We start from the raw sequence: 21,838 nt of genomic DNA, 5'->3' as shown, positions 1-21,838 counted from the left end.
AATGGGGTAAAAGTGTGTGTTTTGTGTAGTCCTCGATTCTCTACAGGTCTACGATGAAGCACCCATTGCATTTAAGTCCGGACATATGAAAACCCTGGCATGCCTATTAACTTACTGTACTTGTCCCAGATTCGTGGATCCAACAGCTCCTGGAGAAGACGTGACAGAGTTCAATTACCGTCTGAAGACTTGGATTCTTAAACGTGGAGACTTTATTAGGTTCGGCGGATTTTTTTTATATGTTCGTTATTATTTTCAATTAGAGGATGTGTAGAAAGTCTGTTCTAAATCCTGCGAGCCTGCGTTTAATTTCGACCAGGAAAGATTAAAATGCTGCAATGCATATAAACATCCGTTTTGTATTATTGGGATATAAACGAAAAGAAACAGAGTTTGATTCAAAGCGACAGCAGCCGATACAGTTTCCAGCGACAGGGTTGCAACATTTTGCTGCACGGGTTTTTTTTTTTTTTTTTTTTTAAGCTTAAAACACACACATAACATAAAATCGGATTCCCCCCTTATTGCCCATGTAAAAGGTTGCTCTTTGAAAATCATCTTGGCTGAGAAAAGAAAGCCTTTTATTTTAACTTGGCTTTATGACGTTGGATTTTTCTGTCTTATCTGTCAGTGGTTTGTTGGAATTCCCTTGCCGCCCCCAGAATAAGTCCCAAGGGCCAGATCTTATTATCTAAATGTTCCTGCTGCGAAATCTGTGGCTACCACGTTTTGAGAACAAGGTAAAAAATGGGGGTGGTTTTGTGCGAGTCTGCATCAAACCAAGGCTCCTCGGGGATAACCAAAGCCCCCTCCACTACTCTTGCAGCCAGGACCCCCATAAAGCAGCAGGCTCTGCGCGCATTTAATCACACGAGTAGCGAAAGTCTGCTCACCTGAGCAAGGAACGCCAGCGGACCTCCTCAGGTGCATCCAGGGAAGGATGGCAGAGTGGGGCCCCTGACGCGTTCCGGACGTGACTTCTCACCCCCCCGTTCCAGAACCCTTCCAACAGCTGCGAACAAGCTCCGTTCTAGTAATCGTCCAGCCAATTCGCGTTTTTCGGTCAAAAGATACCTCGTTAGAATTGTTTTAACGTGGGTTGTGACTTCTATTTTAGGCAGGAAGAGCGACGGGTAGCGCCCCCCTCCCCTCCAGTAAATAAGACTCGTTCTTACACTTTGTCTTAATAGGCTAATTTTAGCTAGTTTGCTAACAGGTGTGAAGGACCAGGGGACTAGAGAGAGGCGGCTGGTGCAGCTCGGACACAGCTAGTGCTGTCCGGAGTTCTCCTTTGTTTGGCAAGACGCTGAAAAAACCAGAGACGCTTCCAGCTGCTACCCAGGTAAAGAGGCCCACGAGCGTTTTCGCTTTTCTGTTAATTTCTGAGGTTTTATGATCTAGGATCGTTGGAGATCTCACGATTGGCTTTCGAATAATTCCCCTCTCCCTTTCGGTCAAGGATCTAGTCTCCCTCGGGCATTAGGCACACACACACACCCCCCCTCCCCTCCAGCTTCATCCTCCAGGAGCGTGGTCTCCCCGATGCAATCTGTTTAAATCGACCCCGGTCCTTACATCTCCAAAGAGGTCGGGAGGTCCTAATGTCTCTCTGGCTTGAGGAGAACGTCCCGGCTTTATGGTAAAGCAATCAAGGATGACATAAACAACCCTTTTCTCCACCAATTACCCTTTTCTCATTCTTTGGAAGATTTATTAGCCAAATTGTTTGTGCTCGGGGAAACTTCGGAGTTTACGGGGTCACTCGCAGAGCGGCGTCGGGTGTCGGGGGCCCTCTGCTGGCGAAATGGGTTAACAAACGCGCATGAGGTCAGTCTCGCACAAGGGTGAACTTTCTGCCTGGAAACGGGACGTGTTCCTAGGTGATTGTTAGTTAAATTTGTTTCATTTATATAGTTGGTGCTTTTTCCTTAAAAGTAGCTATTCCCTCCCCCCCCCCCATTTATTTCAATTTAACTTGTGCATTATGGTTAAAATATTCTCTCATTAACTGTCACAAACAGAACGTGCTGGCCATCGCTGGTGTATTGTCATGTTTGTTAACTGTTTAAATTTGGGGTAATCTTAAGTTCTCATTTAAAACAAATATAAGTTGCTTAACTGATAAAATATTTAAAACGGTGAAGCTGGCTGCGTGTGACTATTTGGGGTCTAAGATAATAGCTTGGTGAAGTTACTGGTGCGATGGTGATGTAATTCCAAAGTTACATAAATCTAATGTGGATAATATCTAAAATTGAGTAATGGATCCCCCAGTTTGGAAACTACTTTCATATGGGGAGGGGAATGAAATTACTGAAACAGGCTCTCAGAATTATTTCTGAATATCTTGAGTCTGTTTTTTAGGAAGTTATAAGGGAAAACATTTCACAAATACCTAGCAAGAAAGCAATCTTTACATTGATGTTTAATTAGAGGAGGGCTGGCTTGAGGGAGAGAGGAGGAAGTTAGGTTTAAAATAAATATCTATAGGGAAATCTCTCCTATTCACATCCCCAGATTCAAGAATAGGGCCATCAGACCTATTCTGAGGCTATGGCTGGTAAATGTTTAAATGTTTGCTTCCTTCTTGCAGCGAGTTGTTGTTGTTGAGAGGTTGGGGTATGAAGCTCCAGGGCTAGCACAGACTATTTCTAGACTGCCTGTGTATATCAGGAAGTTCCTCTATATCCTTCAGCTAGGAAAGGACTAGCCTGTCTTTTACACTTTCCTTGTAAGAAACCATTCGACTGGAGCCAAGCTAAAGGAAACCGTGCTCTTTCACTGCTTGACAGACATTACTGTTAAAGGCCTCAAGAAAAGCCGTGTAGGCAAAGCCCCAATGGGCTCTGTATAGGCCCAGGTGTTTGTCTGCCCACGTCACTGAAGAATGGGGGCCAGATCTATGCTGGTGTAGGGTCTGGTGTTGTCAGCATCCAAAAGCCCAGTGTCTTCCTCCTGCTGAAATCCATGACCGGGCTCTCACTGACCACAATGAAAGGAGGATCTGTCCTTTCACGCTGGTGTCCCGGAAGACAGACCCAGACCCCGACCCCAGGTGTGTAAGAGCTCAGTAGTTCCGCAGTACTCGGCCCAAACTCCCGTGGAAGCCGAGCTTGCAGGGATTGAAAGCCGGACCTCCCAGAGCAGCCTGAGGCTCCCTGCTTACCAAAGGGGGGTGTGGGTTTTTCATTTGTGGCAGTGCAAAGCGTGCCAGCAAGAACAATTCTGCCTCCCTCACAGCCAGACAGACATTGAAGCCATCGACAGATCCTATATTTAAGCAACTTAACTAACAACATAAGTAACCGTTGGCTACATGCTGGCTTTTTTGTTATAAATGGATACATTACATTGCTCTGGCCTGACACACCCTGTGGTGTAATCTGGGGATGAAGTGACATTGGAGAGGCATGTAATTCTGCACATCACAATGCCCATGGCAAAACTCTGCTTGTCTTAACTCTGCTGCTCTGTTTCTTCTGGAAATGAAGCATTGTATGTTCCACTGATCATCCCCTCTTCCTCAAAAAACCAGACCAAACCAAGGAGTCCCTGTGGCACCTTAGAGACTAACCAATTTAGGTATTTGTTAGACACATTGGTAGTTGTTAATACTGCATCTGATGCTTACTATACATCACGCTATACGGTCGAAAAATTCCAAAGTTACTTTGGACGTGTCAATTTTTTGGGGTGCTCAACCCTGAAAAATGTTAAAGGGGCTGATTTTTCTCCCCTCCAGAGGGTGACTGCTCAGCACTTGCTGAAAATCAAGCTCGTTTAATGTGTGTCAAGTGAGGCACCTAAAATTACTGACATCTCTTGAGAGTGGTGGACTCGACTGTGCACAGGGCTCTACTAGAGAGATGTAACTAGAATCCTGCCCTGAAGGTCTCGCCGTCTAATCCTCCTGCATCCCTGTAGAGCCCCATCATCAGAGCACTTTGACACTGCAAATGCTCATGCACCGGTACACGCAACTCTGTCCTAGGCCTATTGAACTCAATAGAGCTATTCATCATGGGCCTGAAGTTACACTTGCAGGTTGGTAGACTCAGGGCCTGTATTCTGGCAAACACCTGGAGGAGGAGCTGCCAACCCAGGGAGGGGCCGCGCGCGGGAGAGGACAATGTTATGTGATTGGGGTGGTTAGTAAATGCAGTTTACTAGCATAATAACTTTAGTGACCTAATGTAAGACTGCACTTATATGTGGTATTGGAACAAAGGGTGCAGGCGTACATAACCGAGACTGTAAACTGGTTTTAGACAGGCCATAATAGGTAGTGTTGCCAGAGGTCCCCTTAATAAAATAGTAGAATCAAAAGTTTTGTTGCAACTGAATATATGTATATTTTTGCCAAGGGGGAAGGGGGAGAACTAGACTTTTCTGCTCAGGGCCTAGTCTAACAGAAAATGAACAATCCTCTCTCAATTTGAAAGATGGCGCAGATCTGTCCATACCTGCTTGAAAACCTCATTTCAGTTTTTTGAAGCTGTTCAGTTATTCACAAGAACTGGGTAAAAGCTGCAAAAATATCTTTTTGTGAATATTTATTCAAATGTTGGAACAAATCCGAGGCACTCGGTTTACACCCCTTTCTCTATTCCCTTTCCACAAACACTTATGCAATCAAGTTTTATTACCGCACCTGCTTATGGAAAGTGAGTTTTAAAGGCTTTTCACCTGGAGTATTCATCCTAGAAATCTAATTGACACGCTCATCCCAACAGACCTTAGAACGTGACTTATAACCCATGGCAACAAAGCAAAAAGCTCAAATTTTGAACACAAGCCCATGGAGTCAATGAAATGTCCCCAAATACACTGAGTAATCTGGAATGATGAAGAATGAAAGGAAAATCATACCTGCTTTGTGATTGTGAACAACACAAGGGACAAACCCAGGAGAGTAAGCTACAAGTGATTAACCTGGTTCTAATAACCTCTCCGGTAAAGTTACCCACTTGAAAATTATAATCAGGCAGAAGGCAGCCGGGGTCTGGAAGAAGGAGCTTGGGGGGGGGGGGGGTCAGGTGGTTCTGAGTTCTAATTCTGCCTCTGTCACTGACTCACTGCAGGGCCTTGGCCAAGTTACTTTGCCGTTGTGGCCATGACTTGTGGGAGGTTTTCTGGCAAGCCTGCTGCTGCTACTTACCCAGGGGCCTCCCAGGGGTGCTGGGTGGGTGAACTAGGCCGCCTCCTGCAGCTCTGAAGGCATGAGCGGGGCAGGTTATCGGGGCCCAGACGCCGGCCTGTTGTTAGCATTGCAGCGATTCTGTGGCTACCCTGGGCTCGGCTGTATTTTTAGCCCTGGAGAATAAACTTCCGTGTGAAGCCTATGGGAAGCTGGGGCGGGATAGGAAAGGGGGTTTGGCTGCCACGAAGCGCCGATCACAAACCTGTTGGGGGGGGGGCAGTAGCTTCCCACACCCTCACCCCGCTCTGAAGGGGACCAAGCCCCTCACCGCCGGCTCTGGGCGGATCAAGAGGCGAGTGCGGGGGAGGGGGTGCCTGCCCCCCCTGCAGAGGGTCCCAGCGGACTGAGTCTCCCCATTGTCCGCCGCCGGGGGCCGAAGGGGTTAAGGTTTGCTGGGAAGCCGGCCGGGTGGGAGCTGGCAGCAGACAGCTCTTTGTCCTGGGGCTGGCGCCTGACGCCTGCCTGCCGGGCACACCGCCTCCCCGGGCCGGGGACAAAGGCAGCGCGGGGCGATCCCTCCAGCGGCAGCCCCCAATTAGGAAGCCTCTCTTCCCCCGGGCCCTCCTCACACCGGTCTGCTGGAGTCGCCCGGCCATTGTCCCAGCCCCGGCTCCCTCCCAATTAGCGAGGCGGGCCGCCGGGGCTCGCACGCCGGGAGAGAAGAGCCCTTTGTCTGCCGCGATCAATCGCTGATCAATAGACAACCAGGGCTGGGCCGGGGAGACCGCGGATAAAAGGGCAAGTCAACTGCCTTTAACCCTTCAGGGGCGGGTGGGAGCCCGGCCTGCTGGGCCAGCAAACCCCTGGTTACAGCCCAGTCGGACGGGGTTTCTTTGGGATGAGCTCCCCCTTAGATTATGGGGTACCTGGGCCATCAGCCCCCCTAAACACAGCCCTATGTGACAACGGGGTGTAGTTGTAGGGCTGAAGACACAGCGGTCATTTAGATGTTACCTGTATAGCTCCTTGCTTTGCAGAGGGGTAGACACCCACCTCCAGACAGACAGACACCTCCCTGCGTACGCATGAAAACGGGATCCGCGGGATAGGGGCGGAATGGACGTGTAATGCGTGTGAGACGGCCCCCCAGTGTGTGTGTGTACCGGGGTAGGCAGGGCAAATTGTGGCCTGAAAACTTCTGATTCACTCCAGCACGTGTGTGTGTGTGGATGTACACATTCACTCCAGCGTGTGTGTGTGTGAATCAGGAGTTTTCTGCATCTAGGTGCAATATCTAGTGCTCACGCAGTATGTATCCCACACGTGGGCCTCGCCAAGGTCAGGCTGCAGATGGACACACACAAAAAGGGTTTTGGATCCACTTCCTCGTGTCTGTGAAAATTTGCACTTCACACGGCATAGCGGCGTGCACGTGCATTTGCTCACACGAGTCCCCGTGGCCGGGCGTATCAACATCACAGCTCATGGGGGATGGGAGGGGAGTCAAGTGAAGATCACCAATAACACACGCACTAAACGGTGTCCTGGCTTAGAGACCGCTCCGTTTTCTCTCCCTTCGCTCCGGCACCGCTTCCAGAGAGCGGCATGAGCAGTAACTCATGTGCGATCCGGAGTAAGGGGAAACAGACAGACAGAGACTGGGATTCTTTTCTTTGTAAAGGCTGCTAGAACAAAGGGAAGCCCAGAAGAGGCCAGTGTTTCGGTGGCTATTTCCGGTGCCACACGTACTCCTTTTCTTTCCCCGTGGAGCGAAACTGATCAATAATCACCTCTGCAGGCCAGCTAGTTCATAAACTGCCTTAACTCCAGTTCATGCCAGGCACTCGAGGTACCCACCCTTCATAATTCTCCTTCCTCCTGCTGGCAAGTTCATGGCCTGCTGGTGTATTAGGGAGCTCCCCTTTATTTTTATTTCCCTGGGGGGGTTCTGCGGGGACAGCAATCCCATCAAACCCCAACAATAATAAACTGATTGAAGGAGAGAATTCACTTGAAAGCTATTTACACCGGTGGGCACGTTATCTGGATTGAGACGCTTTGCCGGGCTGTTTCTTTTACCCATAAACCCGCTGTTCCAGGGATCCAGAGCGCCCCCAACCCCAGCGCTTGTTTTCACCGTGGCCTCCCCTGGCTAAAGCAGAGTCTCCCTCCCCTTTTGTTCCCCAATTACTAATCCAGGGACAAGGTCAGTAGGTCGAGACGCTTTAAGGTTTCTTTGGTCTCCTTTTAAAAAGCCATGGTCGTTAGCAGGACAATAATGGCCATTTTAATTGACTAGAGATGAATCTGCGGCGGAGCTGCTACCTCAGACGTCAGCCCAGAAAGGGGATTGCCAAAAGGTTACACAAATTTAGGGCAGTTAGAGAGCTGGCCGGGCCCAAGTCAATAAAAGGGGCAGATATTGCTCCCCAGGGGCAGAGCAGAGCAAAAGGGGACAGGAGTTTTTGCAAGACAGATTAAAACTGACGGGGGGGTGTGGGGGGGAAGGGGGGTACATTGAAATGGGATTAGTCCATTGCAATGAGGCAGATTCCCTCAGTTGCTTGTTGGTAAATGCCACAGTGATTCCCCCTGTCGCCCACCTTTGCCACTGTTTGCCCACAGGAATAGTTATGCCCCCGACCGGGTTTGTAGTGGTGGTGGCTGAAAACCCAGGTTAAATGGCTTTTGCCATGTTCAGAAACTGACTGGCCCAGGAGGCTGCTGTTGGGCCAGGGAGATTTTGTGCGGCGGTCACTTTATTTCGATTTCTCTGTGGAAGGGGCTTGGGGAAACCTGCATAGGCTTGGAAGGTGTTTGGCTTTTTTTTTTTTTTTTTTTTTTTTGCTGCCCGCTTCGGTTTATTCCCTGCCCGTAGGGAAACTTTGTTGACTTCAGACCCCAATCGCCTTCAGAGCCCTGCTGGTAATCCCCACCTTGGCCGATTGTTGTGGGAGGTTTTCAGTGACAAGGCCTCAAAGGGCCAACGCATTACAAAGGTGATCCAGAGCACTGAAGTCTTGCAGGGGTCAATATCGAGCCCTTTTATAAGGAAAACCTAACGACACTGTCCAGCTTTGGCTGGCGAGCAGCCGTGAACTGAAATCTGGCCGAAGCGCCGCGGAGACCATGCTTCGAACCGGACCTGTTCTTGCCTCCCTGGGCTCCGGGCGGATGGGACTCACAGCCCCTAACCCCGTTTGCTTTTGGCTAGCAAGAGCCGCTGTTTGGGGACTCGAAGCACCTGGCTTTCCAGCCAGCTCAGCACCCAAAGCTCCAGCTGTAGTGGATGGGAGCTTAATCCTCCGGACATAGGCTTTTAGCATATAAACCACGGGGGCATGAAAACAACGGTAATCCGATGCAGGCTGGTAGCCCACGTACCCGGTGTCCGGGTCTTTGAATAACACAGCGACGTCTGTTTGCAGATGGAAGAGGACTCGAGGCCCCAGTGTAAGTGGCTGAATCTACTGTGGGACAAAACCTAAGTTTCGGGTCCCAGTTTGTAAGTAGGGTCTGGGCTACAGTAGAGGTAGCATGAATCTAAGCTTTGATCTTGTGCTAATGACTGGGGTTGGGGGGAGGGGGGGACACTGTTTACTTAAACGTAAAGCTTATTCTTAGCAAAAAGCAACATTTGCTCTAAGAACAGGATGTTTGAGGGGAAAGGGGAGTCTCTCAGTTTATTTAAATGATTTATAAATGCTGGTGGCAGTGAATGAGATCTGTATCTTTTTAGGTCTCAACTTATATATACTGTATATCTCCAAATTAAACAGGAATTCCTATGAACTTTCCCAGGGAGAGACGCTGCTGGGACATGTTATTTAGAAAACGAAGACTTCATGTTCCAACATGATGAGCGAATATGCCCCAAGAGGGTTTTTTTTTCACCCACACACCTGACTGACGTCTGTCGGGATGAACCCTAAGCTTCTAACCTGGAACTGCAAAGGTCTTTAGTGCATTCCCCCCCACCCCCCCGACGTGAAACAAGAATCAGGGAACAGACCTTTTCAGCTCCAGAGGGACAGGCTGATTCTGATTCAGAAAAGGGGGCGATAATTTAGTCTTGACATTAAGATCTATCCTTTAGATCCTAAAACCCGGGATCTACCCTTCTTTCACAAGAAAGACACTTGCAGAAACTAGACCCCTCTCTCCATTCTGCCTTGAACTCTGCTTTTAAACCGGTACTGTTTAGACCCCACACCTAATCCACAACGAGTCGCTTTCTTCCTCGCAGTCCTCCCTGTGGAAACTGAACCCGCTCTGGGTTGACGGGGAAGAAACCGGTTTTGCAGCCCTCCCTGGTTTACGAAGCAGAATTTTACACATCCAATCTCGGTTTTGAGTATTTAGCCCCTTTACCATATGGTCTTAACCACTGATAGTAACAACAGACATCATCCTGGTTTGACAGCTACAGGTACCATTGGAAGTCAAATCTGCGCAGGGAACCTCGTTGTCATTAAGCATTTTTAGCTCGGTGGGGGGTTTTTCGGCCCCTTGTACCGCTGCAGATGATATATAGATAGCCCAAGAAGGAAATTTTCTGCAGAAAACAATTCCACATTTCCCCACCAGATGTCACCCGACGTCAAAGTCCGAAATGGCAGGTCTGTCTTTTGGAACACCTGCAATTTATTGTTCACTGACTGCACAGAAATATATTTAGTTCACTGAACGTACAACAGGATACTGTGTGTGTGTGTGTGTGTGCCCGCCTTTTTACAGCTGTTATCAATCAATAGTTTTAACACTTGACTGCCTTAGACTTGTTTAATTACATTTAAAGAGCCCTAGCCCTGAAATCCTAAGCGAGATTCTTCAGCATCTTGATACCAAACCAGTGAAGCCAGAGGGATTCTTGAGAACTGGTCTGTTCTGTATCCCAATGAAGAGCCGGGTTATGTCAACACTTCCTAAAAAGAGATCTCATCAGGTAGGGAAGAGAGAAATGCAGCAAACACACTGGACTTCCTTCAAACAATAGTCACCCCCCCTGTCTGTACACATACACCATCACCCTCCAACACCAATACACGTAAATCCCCAACACACACACACACAATGAGATTAAAACAATAATCTGCAACTCTGTTCCTAAATCCTGATTTAGGCTCCTAAGTCAGCAGGCAAATTTTCCAAAGATCTGTGCACTCTGCTGATTTAAGGGGAGCTGTTGGGAGAAAGGCATTTTTAAAAATCAGCCCACTTTTATTTAGGAGCTGATCTGAGGCTCTGTCTTTCAGAATCTTGGCCTAAACCCCCTCCTGTCTATACACCCTTATTTTCTCGATATGCGTGCTCTCAAGGCCACACATGCTGGCTGACACGCAATCTGCTCGCTACACTCAGGAGCCAGACCTCTCCTACTTCTATTGTAATAATCTAATTACTTGATTTAATCTCCGATTTACTCCACCCTAGACAAGTTAGCAGTGGAATCAAGTGCCTGCTATGCGGCATTATCGAGGTCTCTGACTCGGCCCAATGCTAATGGTTTTGGTTGTAGAATTTCACTATGATTAATACACAGCTCACTCTGTTGTCGTGTTTTCTCCTGCTATAGCCAAGAACTGCACCTTCTAACAATGATCACATCAACCCAAAACTGAAATGTTGTCTCAAGACCAAATATTTGCTAAGGATGTGTGAAGAAACAGAGCGATAATTAAATAGGCCTGCTACATGTTGGATTGTAGATAATTTTAGAACACGATTACTTTATTAAATGATCAAGACCTTGAGTTAAAAACATTAGCTTTAATTCCTGGTCTGACTGGCATGTTACATAATGTTTATTTTGTCTGAGAGTTACTCTAAGAGCTTTTTTTTAATAAAAGCAAAAGGTATTCCTGTCATCTGAGTACTTGGCCTTTGTGAAATGAGTTTGTTGGGTCTCAGCCCAGTTCCTAGTGGAAGGGTGTCCACATATCTAAAGCCCACCTTCACAACTCGGCCCCCTGGTTGGCAGGCTCAGCAGAGAGTTCAACTGCATGCCTCAGGAAAACAGACGTCGGATATTGTCCCTCCAGTTCAGGGAGGGACATGGTGGCTAGGGGACAGCATCTGAGGATTTTGAAATGCTGTTGTCCTTGCTGTATCTCTTCTATGGAAGAATAGGGAGCTTTAGTTTCCATCGCTATCAATCCAGCACCGTTCAGGAACAGGAGAGTCACTATGAAATGACTTCAGGAATAATGAGAGACAAATCATATAATGCAGTTCAGCCAAGGTAATAACCCTATGTATCCAAACCCAAGTGGTTTTATTCAGTGAATAAGATTAAAGTGAATAAGTTGGTGGTGTAGGCATTTAATTATGATGCTGTGATGGGTTGGAATATCACACTTGCGACCCACTCTGTATAACCCTGAAAGCGCTATTGAGGTGCACGTGGAATTGGGTGGACCATTGAAAAGCTCCCACCTTTCGGGTGGAATGTGATGAGCTGCTTGATTTTATTGTGCATGACGATAAAACTATGCAATGGCTTAAGATGGGAAATAAACAATTGTTTCATAAATCAAAAGTATGAGGTGAGCAGAGTTTAGAGCTAAGGCTGGAATCCCATTCTGAAAGACCCCCGCATTGTCCCTACTGTTTCTGCCCAGGATGCAGAGATAGGGTCTGTGGCTTTTTGACCGTGGGTTTTTAACTATTCTAAACTCTGTTTAACTACATTTGTAACAGAACTTTCTGGAGATGTTTTCTCCGTCCTCCAGTTCCTCATCTGTCTCACGTCTTCCCAGGTGTGGGCTCCTCGACTCATTTACTTGCAAACAAAGAATGAGATCCATCAGGATCCATCCACCAGAGCAAAACCGATCATCCTTGTTTCGTGCTTACACTCCACACTCAGGAATGTTCACGTTTCTAGAATTCACCCACCACAATGGTGCCAAAGTAGCTCGGTAGTACTGGCTAACTGAGGGCCACGCTGTATGCCATTGTAAAACTTTTAGAGATTGGGAACTAACTCTAGGATCCCCTTGCTTTCCAAAACTCTGTGACCAGGTGACTGTCTAATGCCCATCTCATTTCTGTAAGTCTTCCTATATACCGGGTAGTGAAACCTAGCATTGCCACTGTTTTTCTATTTTTGCCTGTCTGGAGGGGCAAACAGGCCAAAGCTGAGCAGTGCTGTGCACCGGGTTGTAATGCCCACGGTGAGAAACTGGGCCCAGCCCTGTGATACAGGGAACTGCCACTGCATGATGAATGCAGGGGTGGGCTCGCTCTCTACCCCTGCGGCTCGGACTTCCCCTGTGCACCAGGTCTATGACCCGTCTACAACCTTCTGGCAACCCAGCATTTGGAAAACAATATTTTAAGCAAGGGTCCTCTACCCTATTGCAGTGTCCTGGCTGGGTTATCTGGTATTGCCACTTCTGAATTACCTGGCAGTCCATTTCTTTCTCTCTCTCTCTAGCTTGTCATACTTTAAACTAAAAATAAAGGGCAAAGAGAAAGATCCACTAGATTTTTTTTTTTTTAAAGTACTGTTTAGTTAAATATGGATTCCCTCCGCTCAACCTTCCAGATGCCCCCCCTCCCTCTTTTTTATATATATTTAACTTCTACAGACAGGAAGTGTTTCAGAGACACGTTCTCCCTTGAATTACACCTGAGGAATTCCATTGATTTCCACGAGGTTTCTCGGATGAGGCTTACGGCAGGATTTGATCCCACGGAATAGAAGTAAAATAAGCAGTCAAAAGCCTCTGTTAGATTTAGCAAATGCGACCACTAGATGGAGCATGTGTAGGCACATTTCTTGCAAATCTGTGTTTTTCTCCACTATTTTCTGGTAGAGAAATACACCTCCCAGTTAGTAGCCAAACGTGCATGCACATGGTGGCCTAAATATATCTGAAAAGGGAACCTTTCTGTTTGCACAGGATCCCAATGCAATGAAGCAGATAGTTAGTTAGTAACAGACCCACCTGAGTTTACAAGGTGTGTTTGTATGAAAATAAGTTACTCTTTCCATTTGCCTGGGAAGGAGGATGAATTGTACAGAAATCCAACATGCATGAAAGGTCACTGGAATAACCTCTTATTTTTTCCATGATTTACCACTTGAAAATAGTGCCAGATTGCCTGACCTGCCCCTGGCTTTTTCTACAAGTCAGGTACCGTACAGGGACACTTGCTGCGTGCCTGTCATGACCTGAACAGCCCATCTCTAAGCAGCAGAAGGTAGTTTAGTCTTTCTGGCCTACTCACCCTCTTATTCCTTCTGAGCTACAGCAAGGGGATGACGATTGTCATGGTACTTTTGTATTATGGATGCATTTCTACGAGAAAAACAAGGAGTCGTCCTTGTGGCACCTTAGAGACTAACACATTTATTTGGGCATAAGCTTTTGTGGGCTAGAACCCACTTCATCAGATGCATGCAGTGGAAAATACAGTAGGCAGGTATAAATATACAGCCCATGAAAAGATGGGAGCTGCCTTACCAAGTGGGGGGGTCGGTGCCAATGCGGCCAATTCAATCAGGGTGGATGTGGCCTATTCTCAACAGTTGACAGGAGGGTGTGAGTTTCAACAGAGGGGAAATTGTTGAATGTTTGGGACTGGCAATACTGCAAACTGCTGAGCCACCCGTCCCCTCCTAGTCACATAATAACTAAAGCGGAGCGTGAATTTGGGATGGCGGAGGAAATAGTGGTACCCTCCTGAGCTCCGCTTGCAAACGGCTGTCTGCCCATAGGAGAGAGATGCCAGCTGGGCCTGGCTCTTTCTCGGTGGGCCTCTGGCTGGCTGCCTGTGCGTTCGCTTCTCTTGTGCCGGTGGGGGCCCTGGTGCTGTTGGGGCTCCCCTCAGAGACAGAAGAAAACGGTTAGTGCTGTGTTGTTTAGCAACCAGCAATGACTGGCAGCAGCAAATGGACCCCCCCCCCCCGAAGGGGCTGCAAGCTGTGGCTGGTGGTGGGTCCTGTCAAAGGGAGGCAGTGCCCCCTGCCCTCTCCTCAGACACTCTTTTTGGGGTGACCTCAGCTGACAACATCAAATGGCCTGCCATGTGGCTCGAGCAAAATCAAAATGCCTGTAGCCCCCCCCCCAAAAAAAAAAAAAAAAAAAAAGTCCAGTTCAGCAAGGCATTGAGAGTGGCCCAGTTCAAGCCCTGGTGTGAAACTGCAGAGATGTCTCGAAGGTGACAGGCCAGACCCCAGCTCTGCTGCTATGCAAGGGTTGGCTGGAATGAACTGAAGGTTACAGGTGCTGTTGCAGGGGGAATATAGCAAATTGCAGCTGGTATCATGTGCATTTTGGGGACCTTTCTATGTGGAAGGGGAGAGAATGGGAAGGAAATGGAGGGACTGCTCTCAGCGTGATTGAGAAATAGCCTAGAAGGCCCTGAGTGAGGCTATTAACTGCCTTCCATTTTCAGAGACATTGCTCTTCTCGATCAGGATGAAGGGAATGGGTGTTCCTTGTTCTGCCACATGGGAATCATTTTGATAATCCTAGCAAAGTAGATCTCCTATGCTTGTATTTTTAAATGACCCTCAGGAGGGACACGTCTGAAATCGTCAATTTATTTGCACTTCTGCCTAAATACCAGTTTGCAGCCCCCGTATCTCCAGTGTTCACTGTCATTTTGTCTGATGGCCTGGGGGGGAACCACACTTGCAAATGTTGCGTTTAGTTCTGGAATCCATGTCCCCAGAACTATGGGGGAGCTTAGAGATGAGGAGAATGAAGAGTCCGGACTCACTAGAAGAGAGTGAAAGAATAGAGAAGCTTGTACTTGGAGCTTGGCTAGGAGGTGATTGAGAGGGAAGGGACGCGGAGCATGATAAGCCAACGGGTATCTCCAGGATGCAAACACCAAGGAGGGAGAGGAATTATTTAATCTGGTACAAAAGGCTGTACAACTAGGAGCAATGGAATAAGACTGAGAGATCAAATACCTGGAAAGCCTTCCTGACCATGAGATGCCTTCGTCTCTCTGAAATTGTCCCTGAGGGAAGTGGTGGGAGCTTCACCACTTGGGATATCTTAAAACTAGACTGGACAAAACCTCATGCATTAGGAACAATCTTGCCCTTGCTCCTGGGGGATGGACTCCAGGAACTAATAAAACCCTGGGAGTGAAAGATGGTTTAGAGACAGGTGCGTGTTTTGTAACCTTTAGGAATGCTTGAGCACAGGCTCTTACCTACCCAAATCCTCCTCCATCTGAATTTGGACTGTAGCCGGGAGGTCATGAGAGGCCGGTCTGTAAATAAAGCACGCTCTACGTTCGGTGAAGTATTCTGCAAACCGCTGAAATGGAAACAACCTGCTTTGAATCCTTAAATCAAGGGACATGTATTGAGAATGGACATCCGTGGTACCGAGTCACCAATAGTTCAACCCCCCAATCAAAATCCCTGTGTTTATGTTGCCCTGCGCTGTGTCAGGTTTGTACGGTCCTTGGAGACACCAGTTCTCAGTGTTGGGTTTTTGATTGTATTGGTATGCGATTCCCACCTTGCCGCCTCCTTATGCTGCCCCCTTGCTCTGAACGGACTGGGGTCAGTAGTGTGCCACTTTCATTCAGGCCCTGGCACCGTTGCAGAGAATACCGGCAATGGCTCAATGAGGATCCATGGGGATGGTGAACTTTGCGATGCGGATGCTTGTTGTTGCTGATGGCAGATCTGCACGTCCGCTCATTTCACGTGGGTCACGGGACGCCTTCCCATGTAACGTACGCTGAATAGGGCGGATAACAATTGCTGAATAGAAATCAGCTCCTTGTAGTAATCGAAAGCTACTCCGGGTCACAAATAGCTTCACCTTCGCGCTTCGTCATCTGAAGCCTATTACATGAGCGAGGTGAGGGTTATGTCCTGTAGTACCCCCCAAGCTCCATCAACTTCACCAGGGGAGCAGGAGAGAGCAGAATCTGGCCTATTGATTGATAGGTCTGAAACATCCCTTGTGAGGAAGAATGTATCAAATGAAGCAGGGAGGTAGGGGACTTTGCTCGGGTCTCAAAGCAGCTCAGGCATCAGGTTTTCCAGGCATTGATCCTGTGCGCTTGCCACCGCACAAACTTCTTCAGTGGGCTTATCAGTGATCGCTCCAAACAATCCAATGACCGTCAAGGAAATATCTAGACTGTGTCTAGAGGTCTGAGAGCAAAGACTGCATGTGATCTAATCCCAGTTCTGTCACTGATTTGTGATCTCGGGGAGTCCCATTCCTCCTCTCCCTCAGTTTCCCCATCTGTGAAACGAGGATTTTTACTCACATACCTTCCAGGGACGTTATGAGGATTGTAAAGCTCTTTGAAGATGAAAAGGACTGTTTGTAATTGCCAGCTAAGATCCTGATCCTGTCCTGACTGAAGTAGATGGAAAGCTTCCATCAGCTTCTATGGGAGCGAGATTGGGCCCTAAACCATAGTCCTAAAAGGTAGAAGAAATGCCACATTGTAAATTACTTACAGTGACTTTACACAGAGGTGGTGTGAGTTCTTCAGCGGGGCTGGGAAGGAGCTTTTCTCTTCCCTGCCCTACCGCTGCCCTCCCCACCCCCATCCCTCCAAGGAGCTCCTCTGGAGCCTAGGAGTGCGCTATCTGCAAACTGGCGCAGATTATCAGCAAGCACTTTCAAGATTAGAGACCCGTATTTATGTCTGTTTCTCCTGGAAAGAGAGAGAGAGAGAGTTCTGAGTTGAATTTGATGCAGACTCCTTGGCACCAAGTGCTGATTACTTGGGTAACCTTTTCCCTTTCTGGTAGCTGGTTGAGGAGGTTTTGGAAGGCTTTCTGTGTGCTTTTAAAAAATACACACACACACACACACACACTCTTTTCCTCATCAAGGCTGAAGGGGGAAAATTGAGGTGCAACTCTGAACTCTAGGCCGACTGCTGCCACAATGAAAGAGTAACCGATTCTGCCCGACACACTGGGGGCCGTGCAGTATTAATAGGTCAATGTAGTATTTTGTCAATGTCTCTGTATTTCAGAGTGGAAAAAATGTAAATAGCAACCAATTCCTGAAGAACGTAATCTCCCAGCATAATGAACTGCATATGTACACACACCACATGTTGTCAGTGGGATTTGGACGTTGGGTCTTCAGCCGCCCTACCCCCCTGCTACTTGAATTGTGGAAGTCACTTTTTGGTGCTGTGGATCCCGTGTTCAAATCCCAGTGACGACGATAGAAGCTGTACGTTTGCAGCTACGGTTCATTACAAAATGCCCCCTCGTCCCCAGATGAGACATTTGATCTTAGATTGATCGTGGACTTTAGATATTCAGGATGAGCTTACCTAAGAGAGCATATAATTCTTATATATAGTACCTCATGGCCCCAGTCAGTGATCAAGACCCCATTGTGCTCGGGGCTGTAGACACATGTCATGCAAATACACTACCTAGCTTAGTGTGTGGGACTGTCTCCCTCTAATGCTACCCCAGGGGAGAAGAACAGATCACAGGGTTACTGTTTGGCTCACTGTTAGGAACTTGTGATTTTTGGGGGGGGGGGGCTTGAGGGTCCCTATTTTTATTCTTGCTGTTGGCCAGGGTATCTGTCTGCGTGGTTCATGAGACTTGTTCATACAGCACATAGAATTAACGTGTTCGTGCCATAGACAGCTCTCTTCATCTGTGGACCTCAAAGCACTTGTCAGTGTGGAGCGAAATGACCCCTGTATAAACCTGACAGGGACACAATTGTTAGTCGAGTGCATTGAGCTCCTGGCATGGAAGATCTATCGAAGGGCCATGTGTTTTATCACCGTACATGGTTTTCTCCTGGATAAAATATGTGGCAGGCCTCCCCTGAGCGTCTTTCAGAGCATCTCGGCTGGTCTGTACTTCTGCAGCTTCACCCCGCTCAGAGGCAGCAGATCACACTGACAAGCTTTAGGGGCTTTACCAGGCTTAGTGCAGAGTGGTTCTTATAAGTGATAATGTGAATTAGTACAAATCTCATTAGGTGAGTGTTTCTCCTGGACTCTGCTTCTGATAAAATAAGCACCTCCAAATAGGAGGTGGAGACATGATGAGGGGGACCCATACGTTCTTCATCTTTGGTAAAGAAGTCTCTCCGAACATAATTTGTATTGTTGGAGAACAAATATTGAACCTTTATCACCGCAGCCTTCTCCGCAAACCCACTAATTCTGTCTGAGTTGCTCCTTTATGCTTACAGAAGGAAGGACAGAAATCCACTATAATTAAAAAATAGATCCACAGCAAGAGGTTCAACTTTCACACTGTGGGGGCCAGGTCCTGAGCTGGTATAAATGATCCTTGCTCTGTTGAAGTCAGTTGGGCTACACCCATTTACAGCAGCGAAGGAGTTGTCCTTCACCGGCATTCTGTATAGGTTCTTCTACTGCCCTCCTCACAATAGTATTCAAGAGTGTGTTAAGTGACCTGACTGATGTTCGCCAGAGGCGGTTTGTTCTTCCTCTTGTTGTTTTTCCTGGGGAGGAAATTGGTTTGGGAAGATCAACGCACAAGGCTGAGTTGGGGGAAGGAAAGAAAGAAATGACGGCTGCCATCCTTGCTGAAGGTGATACTTCTCCTGTTTTGAAAAAAGGCAGGATAGACCAGGCAATTTGTTTGGCAGCGGTCAGGCCTCTTAACCTGGTTCTGAGATTCCCATGTTGTGCAAACTGTAGGCTGATTTAGGATGAACTGGGGAACATCAGCTGTAAACCTTGCAAGGTTGCTGAGATTAAGACCACAAGATGCTGCTGAGTCTAATCCTTGGCCCTGGATCTCAGCTTCTTCTATGTGAAGTTCCTATACTTCAGTTCTTTCCTCTTCTGTACCGTGCCATGCATAGTGACAGCTGCCAGATAGTGTTGTTGTCCAGATGGATATTAATCTTTTACATTCAGAGCACTTCTCAATCCATAGCCCTTATAGGAATGGCTTCCCCCATCACTGAAATGCAGCCACTTCTGTGGTGGAACACTGCCCATGACTGTTTAGGAATATCCTGGAGAAGAACAGCCTAACCATTTGCAATGACAATGGGGATTTTAGATAGGCAGACTGTAATTACTCAAGGTGGAATTTTGCCAGGCCACTTGGGTTATCATCCTCACATTTTGGGCATGGGAGGGAAACATCCTGGATCGTTAATGACAAAAAGTGCTCAGGTCCTTGGTTATACATCTCCACTGAAAGATTGTCACAGCTTTTCTCAAGAGCAGCAGAGGAATAGTGGATGAAGAAGAGACTGAGAAAGCTGGTCCCCTGGGAATCTGGCTCTGGTGAAGAAGCCCAGCATGAACACACATGAGACAAGCAGGCTTCGCCCTCAGTCACCCGTTCGATGTGTTTCCAGCTTCTTTTCATCCTGCTTGGGCTACAAAAGCCATTCCGGCTTCAAAGCAGGAACTTCCCCAAGCAGTTACTGAAGGGAGAGTCAGCAGGCAGGAGGAGTCGTCTTGTGTCTAAGCAGAGCCAGGAAGTTCCCAGTGAAACTGAATCCGGTCCTAGACGCTCACCTCCCTGGCCAGTCTTTTTCCTCCAGAAATTATCCCCGGGTCCCAAACATGCTCTCGGGAATAGCAAAGCTGATGGAGCGTTGGAGTGGAAGCCTCACTGGGGACAAAGTGTCGGAATGGGAGGTGGCATAGCTTAAAGGAGCTCTGAATAACCCAGCTCTCCTCTCGTGGAAGCAGCCTGTAGGGTGTGTGTGACTCTCATAGTATGTTGGGGGTTGTCTTTACCAGATGGGTATTTTTTTCCTAACTCTTTCCGTGGCACTGGCGACGATCTAACCTCTGACATTGACTGGAGTAGTCGTGAAATCCACTTTTTTGCCCCCACCAGCCAGTGGATTTTAAATATACAGTTATTTGGGTTTTGTCAGCTCCGTGGTAGAACTTCAGAATGTTGCCAGGAGCAAATGTCTGTGGGCTGTCCAGGCTAGCACATCTGAAGATGACAGTTAACTCCTGTTAGCTACCAATTGGTTCAACCTAGATTAAAAACTCTAGACAGGTTCCAGAAGTATTAGGCAGGACCAGGCAGCAGTGCCTGTGCATGATAGAAGTACAGATCACCAGGACCCATCGTGCAAGGCTACTAATAATGAAAAATACCAGTAGTGCAATGACTCTGCAGCCACACAGAACAGCTCTTACACACCCAATAGCTCCTACTTCAGCAATGGAGTCTAGAACCATTTCTATTGAGAAGGGGAATATTGTCCAGGATACTAGGGTTGTCCCGTAGTCTTTATGTAAAATGCCATGGGATCTTTACCTTATAATGGGATATCCACAAGTGACTTCAGTCTAACATGCCTTCCAGAGGATAGCCCTTCTCCATGCATTGCTTTTGTAGTGTGAGCCCAAGGATTTGAGCCTTCTAGCCTGGAGGCAAGAGTGAGTTACATTGACAGTGGGTTTTGGATCAGGATGTTAATGATCTGGTCCAAGTGAGGAGTACCAGATGCCTAGGCCCACTTATGACCAAAGTGCCATCGTCTTCCCGCTGGGAAGAACTTCCCACTCCACAGGCCTGATCATGGTAGACAAATGCCCTCCTGGTCATTGAAATCTATAGGACCAAACCTGTTGGGATTTAAGCCCCAGAAGTCAATGGGGGTTGAGAGTCCTGGTCACCTCGTTGGATTGGTCCCCAGGTGAAGCATACAAAGCATTAGTATTGAAGATCAAAGACTTAGAAATTGAACATATATTTGTCCAGAGCCTGGAGTTTGGAACCTAGACTCTGTTCATGATTTGGTTTTGTTTAATGCACAAATGTGACTGCTATTATTTCAAGAGCTATTGCTTCAGAAATTAATGGTAAGCGTGCTTATTAGTCAATGATAGAAAGCACCTGGAGATGGAAAAAGCTCTCTTCAAGGAAAACATGATACTTCACTGGAAAAGGAACTTTGCGTAACATTTCTAATTTTAACGGTATGGCTTGGAATGTTTCCATAGATGTGGAAATCCGAGCTGAATCGTCTGCCCTGCAGGTTTAACTACCTTCTTACAATTTCAAATTAACTAGACAATATCATTCTGCCTTGGTGGATTTTGCCTAGATCGGGTACAGGGCGTGCGCCTCTTCCCTTCTTTTCCCCCCCTTCAGTGGGCCATAAACATCTTGATCATAGGAATTTTACAAACCCCGGCACGTAATACATGGGTTCTGAATTAATTAATGTACTTATCGTTTCTTGCATCTGTTAGTTCTCTTCGTACACAGGCTTCCAATTGATGCGGTATCTATCTTTGCTCACAAAGTAGGTCCATGCATCATTTGTAGAATCATTTCCCACTGTTAATTTAATCTTTTTTTACATTTGTCAGGTACGGGTGTGTTTTCTCCCCACCTCCTCCTGCATTTTCAGTATTTCCATCCAGGGCACTCTGATGTCAATCACATTAAAGCATCCCCAGCTGGAGACAAGTCTGCTGCTCAGCCTGTAGGGGGAGCACAAGGTGGTGGTGTTTTTGTTTTTTTTTTTTAAAACAATACCTTTTCTTTGGGAACAGGGGGTGGGTAATGTGGCTACTGGACTTTATTATTTCCTCAGCAGCAAGGTGATGGATTACGCACATGAGACAGACAGACGCTGGAGAGCATTCCCCATCCATATTCTAACCCTCTTAAAGATTAACTTTAAAGCTTTTACCTGCCAAGACCTGGGTTTGGGGTTCTGTTTCTCTCCTGCAAGAGTTGATGTGGTCACTAAC

At 47.3% G+C, this 21,838-nt stretch overlaps 1 protein-coding gene across 1 annotated transcript in view; it reads left to right on the top strand.

Annotated features, from left to right (window-relative positions):
- The first annotated feature begins 1,217 nt into the window (after positions 1-1,217).
- TBX4 (T-box transcription factor 4) overlaps positions 1,218-21,838 on the top strand; it is a 116,946-nt gene continuing 96,325 nt past the window's right edge. Inside the window, exon 1 of the mRNA XM_043531378.1 lies at positions 1,218-1,342. The gene's annotated coding sequence lies outside the window, so the exon portion shown is untranslated. The remainder of the gene's footprint in view (positions 1,343-21,838) is intronic.

This window comes from Chelonia mydas, chromosome 17 (assembly GCF_015237465.2).
Source record: "Chelonia mydas isolate rCheMyd1 chromosome 17, rCheMyd1.pri.v2, whole genome shotgun sequence".
NCBI classification, from domain to species: domain Eukaryota; kingdom Metazoa; phylum Chordata; order Testudines; family Cheloniidae; genus Chelonia; species Chelonia mydas.
Note: the sequence above shows the minus strand (reverse complement) of the source record. Positions and strands in the feature narration are given on the sequence as shown.